The sequence below is a fragment of the Cavia porcellus genome, unplaced genomic scaffold, assembly GCF_034190915.1.
Source record: "Cavia porcellus strain 051 isolate PalLab524CR breed Dunkin Hartley unplaced genomic scaffold, mCavPor4.1 scaffold_19, whole genome shotgun sequence".
Taxonomy (NCBI): domain Eukaryota; kingdom Metazoa; phylum Chordata; class Mammalia; order Rodentia; family Caviidae; genus Cavia; species Cavia porcellus.
The window spans coordinates 30631555-30644459 of NW_026947502.1; positions in this window are offsets into that span (position 1 = coordinate 30631555).

The window sequence follows — 12905 nt, forward strand, 5'->3', positions numbered from 1 at the left end:
CTGTTCGCGCTGTGCCGGAGCCAGTAAAATGGCTCAGCTTCAAACCCAGAGCAGCTGGGAGAGCGGTTGCCAAGCCTCATCGTCCCCCTTGCCCCCTCCTTTGTTGCCGCAGTGGCAGCAGCTCGACTCCAAGTCATCCTGTCACCTGCTGTCGTTGGACAGCCTCTCGCGTCCCTGCCACAGCCCCTGCAGACCCGGCCAGCCCTCCCCGGACTGCAGCCCTGCAGGGCCAGGTGAAGGGTGGGGCACAGTGGGAGGGTCAGAGCAGCCTCACCCTGAGCCCTACCTCAGCCCAGACTTTTCCAGTACCCCCCTCACTTCCCCAGAGGTTCCCCAATTTACTGCTCCCTGAAGCCTTCTCTGAAAGCTGGGAAAGTAGGGCTGGGGCTGGAATGGGGGCCTGAGAGAACCAGGAGGGGCCGGGCTCCACCTGCTGGGCCGCGATCGGGGAGGGGAGGGGTGCGCTCCAAGCCTCTGGGCCAGGAACGGCTCTGGAAACCGCCTACAGCGCCAGTCCAGGAGCTGGGGTCCCTGCCCCACCCCAACCACACAGGCCCCAGCGGCCTTGACGAAGCCCCTCTGAACCTGTCCGTCCGCCTGCCAGCAGGCTGAGTCTGCGCTTGCCCACCCCCCAATGTCATTGCAAGGAACACAGGGAAGGCTAGTGACACAGACTCCTTCGAGAACAAGGCGGGGATATAATTAAACAGCGCGTGGGATCGAGAAATGCAAACTGTAAAGTGCTGTAAGGCCAAGGAGCTGTTTTTGCTGGGTTTGCACGTGTGCACGGCTGGCCTCCAGGAAAAGGATGCGGGCTGAGTCTGTCTTCTGAAAAGCTGGCTCCAGCCGAGGGGGCATCTGACGGCTGAGAGACAGACACATCAGAAGATAGAGCAAGACACAGGAAGACAGACAAATAAACACAGATAAAATAGCCAGCAAGGCCGATGGCTCTCCTGATGGGAACAGACAGGCAGCGGCAGCGGCCAGGTTCCTGTAGCCTAGGGCCCTTCTGTCTTCTCCCAAGATCCTTCCCGGGGACAGCTGCGCCGCTCTCCCTTCCCTTCCTGCTGTCCACGGTCATCAGCTCACACTCACAGACCCACAGGCACACTGGACAGTGTCCACACGCAGGCGTGGGCACGAGACGGGGGCGGAGCCTGCAGGCTCTGCACAGGCTGGTGAGAAGAGAGGCAGTCCCCGGGGCCCTGGGGGAGGCAGCTCCCTGGTGCAGGCCACTCGGGGTCTGAGGAAGTGTGCCTGTTCGGATTGTAATAGGAAACTGCCGACCATTTCTGAGAGCACTACTCCCCAGGGATGAGTCATCAAGGGGAAGCTGAGGAGGTGGTGGAGAATCCAGTGTCTCCTCAAGTCTGCCAATTGCGTCTTTCCCTGGGCGCCCAGAGCTGCTCACAGGGGCCTGCGGGTTAGCATCGGAGTTGCAGGACGTGATGAGGCTGCCCTGCTTCTGCACAGCCCCCGCCACGCAGCCTCCCAAAACCGCCAGGCTGCTTCCCCTCACCAGGAATGAGCAGCAGATCTATCTCTCCCCTGTGCACCACCTCCCATGGCTTTTTGTTTCACATGTAATAAAGTCCAAATGCTGCCCACGGCCCACAAGGGCCCAGAGTTTATCACTGCCAAGCTCTCCAACTTCATGTCCTGATTTTCCTCCCTCCCTCACAGCCCTCTTTCCACATCAGCCTTGTTGTTCCCCTAACTGAGGCCAGCCTCAGGGCCTTTGCACTTGCTGTGCCCCCTGCCTAGAATGCTCAGCTTCCTGCCTTGGTCATCTTCTTCTCATCATTTAGGTCTCAGGGGAGAGACCCCTACCCATCCTAATTTCTCCTTTCCATGGTCACTCTCTGGTTTTTTTTGTTCCTGTTTTCTGCTTAGCTCATATCTCTGCCTGGAAATGTCTTTTTGGCATATGTTGTAGTCCATCTCTGCCCTGTGGAATACAAGCTCTGGCCTTGTTTGCAACTGTAACCTGCCGTCTGGAGCAGAACCCAACATACAGTAGGTAATTAATAAATATCCCTCAGCAAACAAGAGAAGCACAGAGGAAGGGGCCCCAAATGGCCAGCACATGCTCAAGCAGCCAACAGAATGGAAAAGAAGAAGCTCTTGACCATGCGATGCTGAGACTTCCGGGGAAGTCAAGAGGCTAAAGCTCACCCTGCCGGGGTTTCTTTGGCTTATGTTGTGTCACGTCCACACTCGTACATGGCATGTGCTGACCCCATTTTACTGGTGGGGAAACTGAGGCCCCAAGAGGTAAAAGCGTACATCCAAAGGCACACTGCTGTCAGAAAAGAGAAAGGTCGGGGCACCGTGTCACACGCTTTCTCCTCCGTGGCGCATCATCTCTGGAGCTGCCCCATCACCTGCCCGCCTGAAGTGGCAGTAGAGGAGCGGTAGCAGTAGGGTCTGGTGTCCAGGAGCCTCAGGCTGAAGCGGGCAGCAGAGGAGAAGAAGCAGCCAGTCAGGCAGGCCTGAAGTAAGGGCAGTGACCTGGCTGTGACTGAGAAGCAGGCTGTGTGTACCCTCGCTCTTCTCTTGCAGGACAGGCATGGCGGGAGGCTTGGGCTTTGTTTCTGGTGCCTCGGTTTTTCAGCCTTGCTCTTCCCCTCGGTGCAATGGGAGTAACAGTGCCCACATCCGGATTCGCACTAAGAATAGGATCAGACCCTGTGTGTGAGACAGCCTTGGATGGCATATTGGTGAGGACCTATTTGGCTGCAAGGTTCAGAAATCCACAGCAAACTGGCTCAGACCTCAGAAGGGAACTCGTGGATTCTTGTAATTGGAATCTCCGGGATGGCGCTTCAGGTTTGGCTTCAGATCATCTGGTCAAGTCAGGTCTTCACCAATAGGTGACCACAGGACGCTAGGTCCCTACCCCGCCACACAATATACCCCACCTGAAAAGAAGCACTCTCCTGTACAGGCCCAAGCTGGAGCCCCATGACTGGTTCACATGGGTAAGCAGAGGGGCCCCAAGCTGAACCAACCACTGCAGGAGCCAGGCTGTTGGGCAGCTCTGATTGGGCACCCCGGAGCCAGGGTGGTTGTAGGGAATGGTTCCATCTGTGAGTATGGTTGGCCAAGGAAAATGGGAGTGCGGCTACCGAAGAGGGGTACAGGAGCCCAGCTGGCACTCCGGACATCCACCGCAAGGCCAGCATCCTCTATCTCTGGGGGTCTGCTGTGAGAGCTGCCCTGTAGAGGCCCAGAGAAACCCCCTCCCCAGGAAGTACTGAGCAGAGCCACTGTGCAAATGAAACAGAATCGTTCCTCAATGTGATTTGTAAACAGTGAAAACACCCGTGGAATGTTAGAGATTATCTTTAGCGTTGTTTTTAGAAGGGGAGAGGGGTGAGGCACGACAGGAGTTTGGAACTGAAAGGGACTTAGAAATCCTTGGCGGCCACCCCAGCTCCCCTCCCCCATCACAGTTACCACTACGCAGCAGCCAGGAGAAGTCTTCTCCATTCAGATCACATCGTGGTCCTCCTCTGGCTTTTTGTGGCTCCGGAAATAGTCTCAACTCCCCTCCCTCACCTCCAGGGCCGGGGGCTCTGGCCCCTGTGGCTGCCCGCCCCTCAGACTCCGTCCCAGCCTGCACACAGGGGCCGGCTGCACTGCTGCCCTGGCTTCTCATGGCTGCCCCTGGGTGCTGCAAACGCACCACATCATTTCCCACTCGATGCTCACTCTTGCTGTTCCCCAGGGTTCCCGGGGACAGCCACCTCCTCCTTGAGGTCCCTGCTGACACAGCGCCCTCTCGGAGGCCCTCCCGGGCCACACTTTGGTATTAGCGCCCTCCACCTCTCTTGCCTGCCTCTCTCCCCGCTACTTTTCTCGTTTTATATTTTCCACCATCTGGAATTATCTTGTTGGTTTATTTGTTTGCTTATTTATTGTCGTCAGTCCTCCTGCCTGCTGTCCCCACTGGAGCTCTCAGCTCCAAGAACAGAATCCACACAGCACAGGCTTGGCATGTTGGGGGTCAACAAATGCAGATTGAGTGGCCCTCATTCAGAATGCTTGGGACCCAGAAGTGTTTAGGATTTTTTTCAGATTTTTGGAAAATCTACATAGACTTGAGACATCTCGGGGGTGGGACTCAAATCTAAACACAGGATTTGTTTATGTTACATATGTTCCTTCTATATACAACCTGGAAGTAGTTGTATACAATATTTTTAATAATTTTGGGCACAAAACAAGTTTTGCGGGGTGGAATTTTCCACTTTGGGTGTCATGCTGGTGCTCACAAAATATTGGGTTTTGGAGCACGTCAGATTTTCAGACCAACGATGTTCAACCTATACTTGTTGAATGAACAAAGAGATGGACGAACAGATGGGTTGGTGGGCAGATGGGTGGTGAGTGGGTGGAGATGAGGTGGGTGGGTGGATGAGTGGGTGAGTGCGTGGGTGGGTGGCCAGGGATCTGATGGAGATGTGGCCTGCCTGAGAACACGCAGCTGGCACTGGCAGCAGAGTGGGCTGAGCCCATGCCCTGCCTAATTTGTCTTTATCCTCTAACCTGCCTTTTGCTTTTTTTAAAAAATGAATGTGTGTCTTGTTGTTTCCTTTAGGCTGGAAACTGACTCAGAGATCTGATAGCAAAAGGCCCTTCAGACTCCACCGGCCACCCCAGTTCACACCCGGCCTCAGCGCCACCTGCCCTGGTTGCTGACTTCACCTGACTTGTAAGCCCAATAAGCCAATCATTAGGAGGTCAATAAAACCCTTTCCTCTGCACGGGCATGCTCTGCCCTCACCCCACTGTCCCCTGCACATCAGCTGGACTGCTCTAGTGAGCCCCACTCACCAGCAGAGCACCCTTGTCCTGCTCGCAGCTGCCCAGGCAGGGCGTCCTCCAGGTCCTGCTACTCCACCCTCTGAGGTGGAGAACAGCCTGGGTCTTTGAGGACCCAGCACCTGAGCTGAGCCATGAGCCTATGCAGCTTGCAGGAGGTGTCCCCGAGGTGGGGCGGTGGCGCCTCACACACCCACAGGGCTTCTGTGAACTGCCATGATAGCTGGGTGATGGAGGCGGAGGAGCCAGAGAGTGCTGCAGCGACCTTCTCTCACTCATCAGGGGGGAGAAACAGTTCTGGGAATATTCAGGTGGCGAGCAACTGAGCCCTGCCACAGCAGGAGGAGCAGGCGGTGAGGGGCCTCTGTCCTCTATCGGGAGATGCCTTTGAGCAAGTCCCAGGCCATGCCTGGTGTGGGCTCCAGAGTACAGGGAAGCTCTTCCTCTCACATGGAAAATTCCATCTTGGTGAAATCTGATTGAAGAAAACGTCAGCTCTTTATGTTATTGTTGAGTGAGGGGGGAAAAGCACACTGCAGAAAGAAGCTGACAGCAAGATATGGTATTATAAACAATCTAAAATCAAACAAAACTATGCCTAGAGAGTTAGATCCACATATGTACCTATAAATCTGGAGAGAAAAGCCCAGAAGGCCACAGGCAAGACTTCACCAGGGGTTTCATCCCTGGAAAAGCCTGGGATTTGGGATACGGTTATTTGTAGTCTGTTTTTCTGTTTTTGTTTGTTTGTTTTACACAAAAAGGTATTACTATTATATATGTATGAAAGTTAAATTTTAAATATATTCATCAAGGATGTGATTTAAAGTGTGAGGTCAGCTCTAGCCCTCAAACGAAGTGGCATGAAGGTTCACAAGGGCACGAACAGTCTGGCTGACACAGGACGTTCCCTAAGGTGTGCCAGGCACACAAGCTCCTTTCACCTTGATGAATTCTCTGGGACAGGGCACCCCAGGGTACCTCTTCAGTCCTAGTCCCCTCAAAACTTCTTCCAAGATCTCACCCTGAGAAAGGCTCAGAAACTGATTTCAGGACTTGAGGGACAAGGAGAGGAGAAGCCAGGCACAGAGGGAGTGGGGAGCGTTCTGCTTGGCTGAGCCGGTAATGCCAGGGCTGTGGCATCTCTGTCTGCCCAGCAGAGTGACAGCATCCGTGTGCTCATGCGAGGGGGGTTATTTTTATTAACCAGATAGATTAAGCGTTTCTCCTTCTAATTGCTAGTTTAATTAACCTTGGCACACAGTATGTACCAACCCTCAAGGGACTGAGTCAGAATTGCTGTGTTGGGTGAACAACACCCATCTGCTCTGTATTGCTAGCTTTGGCCTGCACTCAAGGGGCCTGGACAGTGAACAGTGAGGGCCAGAGGGTCTGGGGCACCAAGGAAGAGCAGAGCGGGCAGGGGAGGTCTTGCTCCAGGTTCTAGATTCCGACAAGGCTGCCTCTGCATCAGCATTCTGCAGGTGATTCCCTAGACAGAGTCAACCACAGAGAAGTCAACCTGGATCGCCCATAAATCCATAGAAAAGCCAAGGCCTGTGCAAAGCCTGTGAGCCGGAAGGCTTGTGTTCAATTACCACTCGCTGACGATGAGGTGTACATGCCGCTTCCACTGCTCCAAGCCTCAGTTTTACCATCTGTAATATGACCACAAAGCTACTCAGGTCTCAGGGAAATTTATGAGGTTTAGTCAAGATGCTCTGCAAACTACACTCATTTATTGTTCACTTACTTGGCATGTGTTTTTGGAGGGCGCACTGAGTGCTGGCAAAGGTAAGCAACACCACGATGAACAGGGAGAATACAAAAACTGAGCTTTCTGTCTGCCTAGGACCCCAGACTCAGGACCTACGACCCCAGACTCAAGTTCGTGCACACAACTCCCTCCTGACCTGTAGCCAACAGCAGCCCACATCACCACACGCCCAGATGCTTGAACACGCATGTTCCTGTCGAGGACACCTTCCTTCTTCAGTCATGAACAGAACACACATGTGTGCCCACCCACGTGCACTATGTTCACCCTTGAAGACAGCTGCATGGCTCCTCTGTTCTCTAGAAGCACAAGGCCAGGGAGGTCAACTAATAAGAAGCCAGGCCTTTGGTAAAGGGGTTTTTACATATTTATTTGCTTAAAAGCTTATTAACATCCTAGCCCAGTCTCCTCTTTGCCATAGCCATATTATTGGAGTCTCCTGATGTCTGCGTGGGCGGCTGAAGGTGAGCGTGACCATTTGCATATGTGTGAGGGAGAGTGTGTAGGATGCGCTGGTGTGTGTCCCAGCGTGAGGTTTCTGCGTGCATATGTGGATGTGAGTTATGCATATGTGTGTACCTGGGTCTGTTTGCACATGTGCATGTTTGTGTATGTGTGTATGTGTGTCTGGATATGAGTTATGTGTTCCCATGAGGATATATATGTCTCTGGATGTGGGCTTGTATATGTGTGTGTACATGTCCAAGTGTGAAGTGTACCTCTGTGTCCAAATGTGAGTGTCCCTAGATGTGGGGTTGTATGTTTGTGGGTGTTTGCATGTACCTGTGTATGTGTGCCTGTGTCCCGGGGTGTGAGGCTTTATATACATATACGTATATGTCCCTGGGAGGTTATGTGTGTACCACCAGATGTAATGTGTGTGTGTGTCACCAGGTGTGCGATTGTGTGTGTGTGTTGTCAGATGTGGGATAGTCTGTGTGTGTTTTTGCAGTATGCGATTGTGTATATGATCAGGTGTGGGGATGTGTGTGTGTTTCAGTTGTAAGACTGTGTATGTGTGTCACCAAGTGTAGGTGTGGGTGTGTCATCAGCTGTGGGAGTGTGTGTGCTGCCAGATGTGGGGTGCGTGTTGTGTTCTTGTGCTTCTTAGGACCTGTCAGTGGTAAGCAGCATTTCTCAACTTAACTATTGCCCTCATGGGGAACCTTTGTAGACAGTTTTACTCAGTCACCCTCCTCTGAGGTTATCCACAAATACACTGCATATGTGCCTGTGTGCAGTTTACACATCTGTGCTTTATACAGAGAAAGAGATTTTCCCACCCACCCCCTTATCCTCAAAGAACCAGTGTCCACCCCTGACAAGGCTCCAATGAAGATTTGGACTGCAACATTTTTTTTTTACTTCTTCTGCCATCCCTGTCCATTGGCTTGCTAGGTTCTCAGCCTCTAAGACCCAGCTCCTAAAATACAGATATCTAGCCCCTCCTTGTAAAGATCCTGTCAGTAGGCCTGGGGAAGGGATCACAAACCGGTCTTAGCACCCTCCAGGGGAGTCTCATGCCCTGATGGAATACAGGGCTAGGGTGGAAAGGAGCTTGGGTGGATGTGAGTTGTAATATGACCACATGCCATATCAATTGGTCCCCTGTGTTCTAATCATTCAGACACCCAGGGCTGAGGCTTGGCTTTGGTCCAATCCCCCAGAGCCATTGCTTTGTCATGGGCCATCTAGTCTGAGAGGAGAGAGTCTCCCTGGAGTGTCTTCTGCATTCTGGAGAACTTGGAAGCTCAGCCATGACGACTGAGACCTGGCTGGCACTGGCTTCCCACAAAGCATGATGAGAGGTGTCCCCAGCACTGAGACTACAGCTGAGGTCTGCGGCAAACTTGTCTCAGGTGTCTGGTGTCCTGTTTTCCATCTAGGTGACAAAGTCATGCTGACTTGGGCCTCACTTCTGTGAGCTCCAATCTCCTCCTAGTCCCAGGGACTCAGTATATGAAGCAGCAGGACAGGAGGGGGCAGCTTACCCCTGCGCTGCCTACCAGTCCAGCCCTAGAGTTGCAATAGGAGCTCCAATCCACACTAGCACCCTAACTGGAAGCTTCCAACGACCTGATAGCAAAATTAATCAAGCACAGAGAACCCCTACCTGGCCCTGCTCTCTCTGTGTGCCTAAAAAAAAGCAGTGGCTCTGGGGGATTGGACCAAAGCCAAGCCTCAGCCCTGGGTGTCTGAGTGATTAGAACACAGGGGACCAATTGATATGGCATGGACACATCTCCAGCAAGAGGCCACTTTGGGGGAGATGGAGCCTGCAAGAGGGAGGAGGGAGGCAGGGTGGGCTGGGCTGGGAATAGAAGCGGCTCCTCGAGGGCCGAACAGCACAAGAAGGAAAGACGGAATGAGCGGGAATGAAAGATGGAGATGGAGGAGAGCAGGGGTGGGAAGATGCTGCAGTCTGGTAGGGAAGCAAGAAAGGCATCCTTCTCCTTCTCTTAAGCTTTTAAGGCATCAGAGCATCTTGCTAATTGTTCATCTCCCAGAGACGCTAATGAAATTAACTCTGCAAAATGCTCATCAGGTCATCTGCAGAGGGCACAATGCCAGGCTTCTGCCTGGTCTACCCCCCTTCTCCTCTTCTCCTCCTGCTCCTTCCTGATGATTTCCCACCCCTTCCCTTTCAACATAGGCCCCTCCACAGGGAACTGCTCACCTCCAAACCTGCCTGAGAGTGCCCAGTGGGGAAACTAGAAAAGGGGACTGTAGCCAGGGAAACCTCAGAGCCTGAGATGCTATGGAGCTAACAGAACTGGAAAAGGTTCTCTGTCTTTCTCTCTCTCTTTTTCTCCCCCCCCCCCTCTCCTGTGTGTGTGTGTGTGTGTGTGTGTGATCACACATGCATTACAGGAGCATGTGTTTCTAATAAAACCATTTGTTACACTGAACATTCTTTCAATCACTGAACATTTCTGGAGCAGCATTTAAACCTTTAAACCTTTGTTCCCCCCTTAGCTGATGAGTTACGTCCCTTCTCTGTGCCTCAGTTTTTGTGTCTATACAATGAAATAACAGTCCTTACTCACAAGAGGTTGCATGAATTGGAAGAGATAATCAGGTAATGGATTGACTTCTGTCCTGTACATGCAGCGAGTTCTCAAGAAATCCTAGGCCCTTCCTTTGTCCTGGCAGCCCCAGAGCGAGGGCAGAGAGGCATTCCCAGACCAGCTGAGAGTTCCAGGCACAAAGGTCTCAGCAGCGTGGGGCTGTGGCAGATGGACATGTGAACAGTCTGTGCAGGAATGGGATGGAGAGGTGCAGAAGTGTATGTATGCATGGACGTGTATACCTGTATAGATCGCTTGTTTGCCTAGTGTGTATGGGTGTGAGCTGAGTGTGGGAAGTGCATCTGTGTTAGGTATAAAGACTGAGTGGGTGCAGGTATACTCTGTGTGTGTGTGTGTGTGTGTGTGTGTGTGTGTAAGACGTTGCTGGTGGCCCTCTGAATGGGCTTTTTCTAGTTTTCTCTCCTCTTTTTTGGTGGATTTTTTGGAGACAGGGTTTCACTATGTAATACAGGCTGGCCTCGATCTTGCTTATATGGCTCAGGCTGGCCTCAAGCTCACAGTGATCCTCCTGCTTCAGCCTTCTGAGGGATTACAGGCATATACCACCTCTCAACCCTCATGTATCTTTCACTTCTCTTATGACCTGGCTCTCACTTCTTCCTCACTAAAAATGGAAAGGACACTGATGTCTCTCCATAGACTGTAGATGATTCTCCCAGTGGATAACACTGAGCCTTGCAAATAGCAGTTAGTAGTTAAGTGCTTGTCTTATCCTGGGCAAAGCTCTAGAACAAATTTTTATGAGGGATAATTCTGTATCATTCTTTCTAATGCAAATGACAGAAACCCAAATGGGCTTAAACAACAAAATAGGAAATGTGTCGTCTGGTGTAACTGAAAAATCCAGGGCCATTCCTAGCAGTTTTAGAAGCAACTAGATCCAGGAGACTTGAATAATAAACCAGGATTCTGTGTCTGCTTTTCTCTGTCCAGGCTTTAGTCTCAGGCATATATTCCTCATGTGATGGCACCTTCAAGGCAAGATCATCCCCTTACTGCTTCAAGTCCAGCAATAAAATGAAAATTTTCCTCCCTTAACTCCAACAAAATTCTCAGAAATGAGCCTCAGTAGGCTGCCTTGGGTCACGTACCCATTCTGGAACCAATCACTGTGGTTCAGGGAACAGTGGATAAAAGCATGTGCCATCTTTGGAACAAGAGTCTTGCGCACTGATGTGGGGAGGTGTAGTCCCTCAAAGGAGACAGGATAATGCTCCCAGTAGATGGAAGCTCAAGGCTGAACAGTAGGTAAATCTGAATGGCTAGACTGGGAGAAGGACCATCAGGGTTCAATATGGGTTTCCCAAGGATAAATCCTGTCTGGTGAACTAATTTCCGGTTTCATTGGGTGACTGAACTGGCAGATCAGGGCAAAGCTGGAGAACTCTGTAGAATTCTTCTGTTTATTTGTGTGGATGCAGTGGTGAAATGTGAGCTGAGCGATGGTACGGTCAGAGGTTTCTAGCGTAGATGAAACAGAAGTTAAACGTTTTCTCTCAGTGTAATCTGCAAGGCCGTTTTGAGTGTGGAGCTGCTGGGCTCTGACCTTGTCTCTGACTTCCGCAACTTCTTCAGCAAGAACTTGGTTGGTTTATGACTTCCCCAATCTCGTCTGGGAATGACAGGAAGCTGAAGAAAATAGCAAGTATCCTGCCTGACGGCACCCACATCCTTAGACAGCTCCATATGGAAAAGAGGGATTAGATGCAATATGATGGAATATAATTGGGATGAATTTAAGTCTCTGCATCTAGTTGCAGGAAACCAGGGCCCCAAGGGCAAATGGGAAGCACTCAGTTGTTGGCAGAACGTATAGTGCAGTCTGAGGGCAGTGTTTCTCAAAGTGTGGTGGGTTTTGAGGCCATTGGCAGCAATAGGAAAAGCTGGTAAGGAGTGGGGCATCTTGGGAAAAGCACTGATTCCTAGATGCCTCCCAGACATGCTGAGTCAGAATCGGGATAGGGCAGGATGCTGAGATTTGCATTTTACCCAGCATTGCAAACATTTCAACGCATCTCCATGTCAAGCATGGCTTCACCATAGGCTCTGAGCACCTCATCCTGTGGGTATTAGGAATGTGATGTCACCGGCTGACAGCTGATTGAGACCTTCCCATTGGGCCATCCTACCTGTGGGTCTGAGATAAGACTTTCTCTGGCAGCTCTTCAACTTGGAATTCGTAAGTAGAATTCAGATGAGAAGTCTACCCCTCCTTCCTGCAAGGCCATCCAGCCTTTTGAAATGACTCTTAGGACCACATAAAAGGGGACAGCGAAGCTGAGGCTTCTTATTATCCACAAAAAGGGACCAGCCATATGAAGGCCTGGGATAGAATTCTCCAGAAAGAAAAGCAAATGAAAAGGTCCGGAAGGAGGAAAGAGCTTAGGTAGGTGTTGGACAAATGAAAAAGAGGTCCTTATGACTGGGGTGTAGGCAGAGCGGCAGAGGTGGGCAGAGGCCAGATAACAGCGGGCCTACAGGCTGTGGTCATCAATTGCTCTGCCCCCAGACACACAGTAACATAGTTAGGTTGCACTTCTTAGCTCTCTTGGTTGGGACCTTGGGACAAATTCTGGCCAATGAATTTTGAGTGGAATTGACACATGTTCTTTCTGGGCTCAGCAATTAATTGCTGGGAGGTATGCCTCTAGAGTTCCTTGTTCCTCTATCCCCATGACCAACAATGTTCCAGAAAGTGCCATTATCCAGAGTTCTTGAGTGAGGATGTCCTAGAGTAGTAGATCCATGATGGACAAACAAGAAATAAACTACTGAGATTTGGGGACTATCTGTTACTGTGACATAACCTAATCTATTCTGGCTAAAGAGAGATGGACAGAAAAGTGAACAAAGCAGCCGAACTAAATAGAATAGCAAACAGAAGATTTACTGTATCCCAAATCTGGTTCCCAAATTTTAATCCCAGAGCAGAAACTACAGGAAAAAGAAGTATAATGAGCATGGAATCTTAATCCAAAAAGAGACCCATCTCAGCTGGTTCTAAGTCACAAAAGAAACATTGATAATGAAGTACTTTCTTTCCCCAGCCTCAGCAACCTCATCTGTATAATGGGAGTAGTATTGATTTAACAGAACTGTATGGGAGGACAAGTCAAACTATAAATGTCGGCAAGGACATAGCTGTATCCAGCAAACACCATTATAAAGTCATCTTATATTCCAGTCCCCATCCTATTCCTGCATCTTCA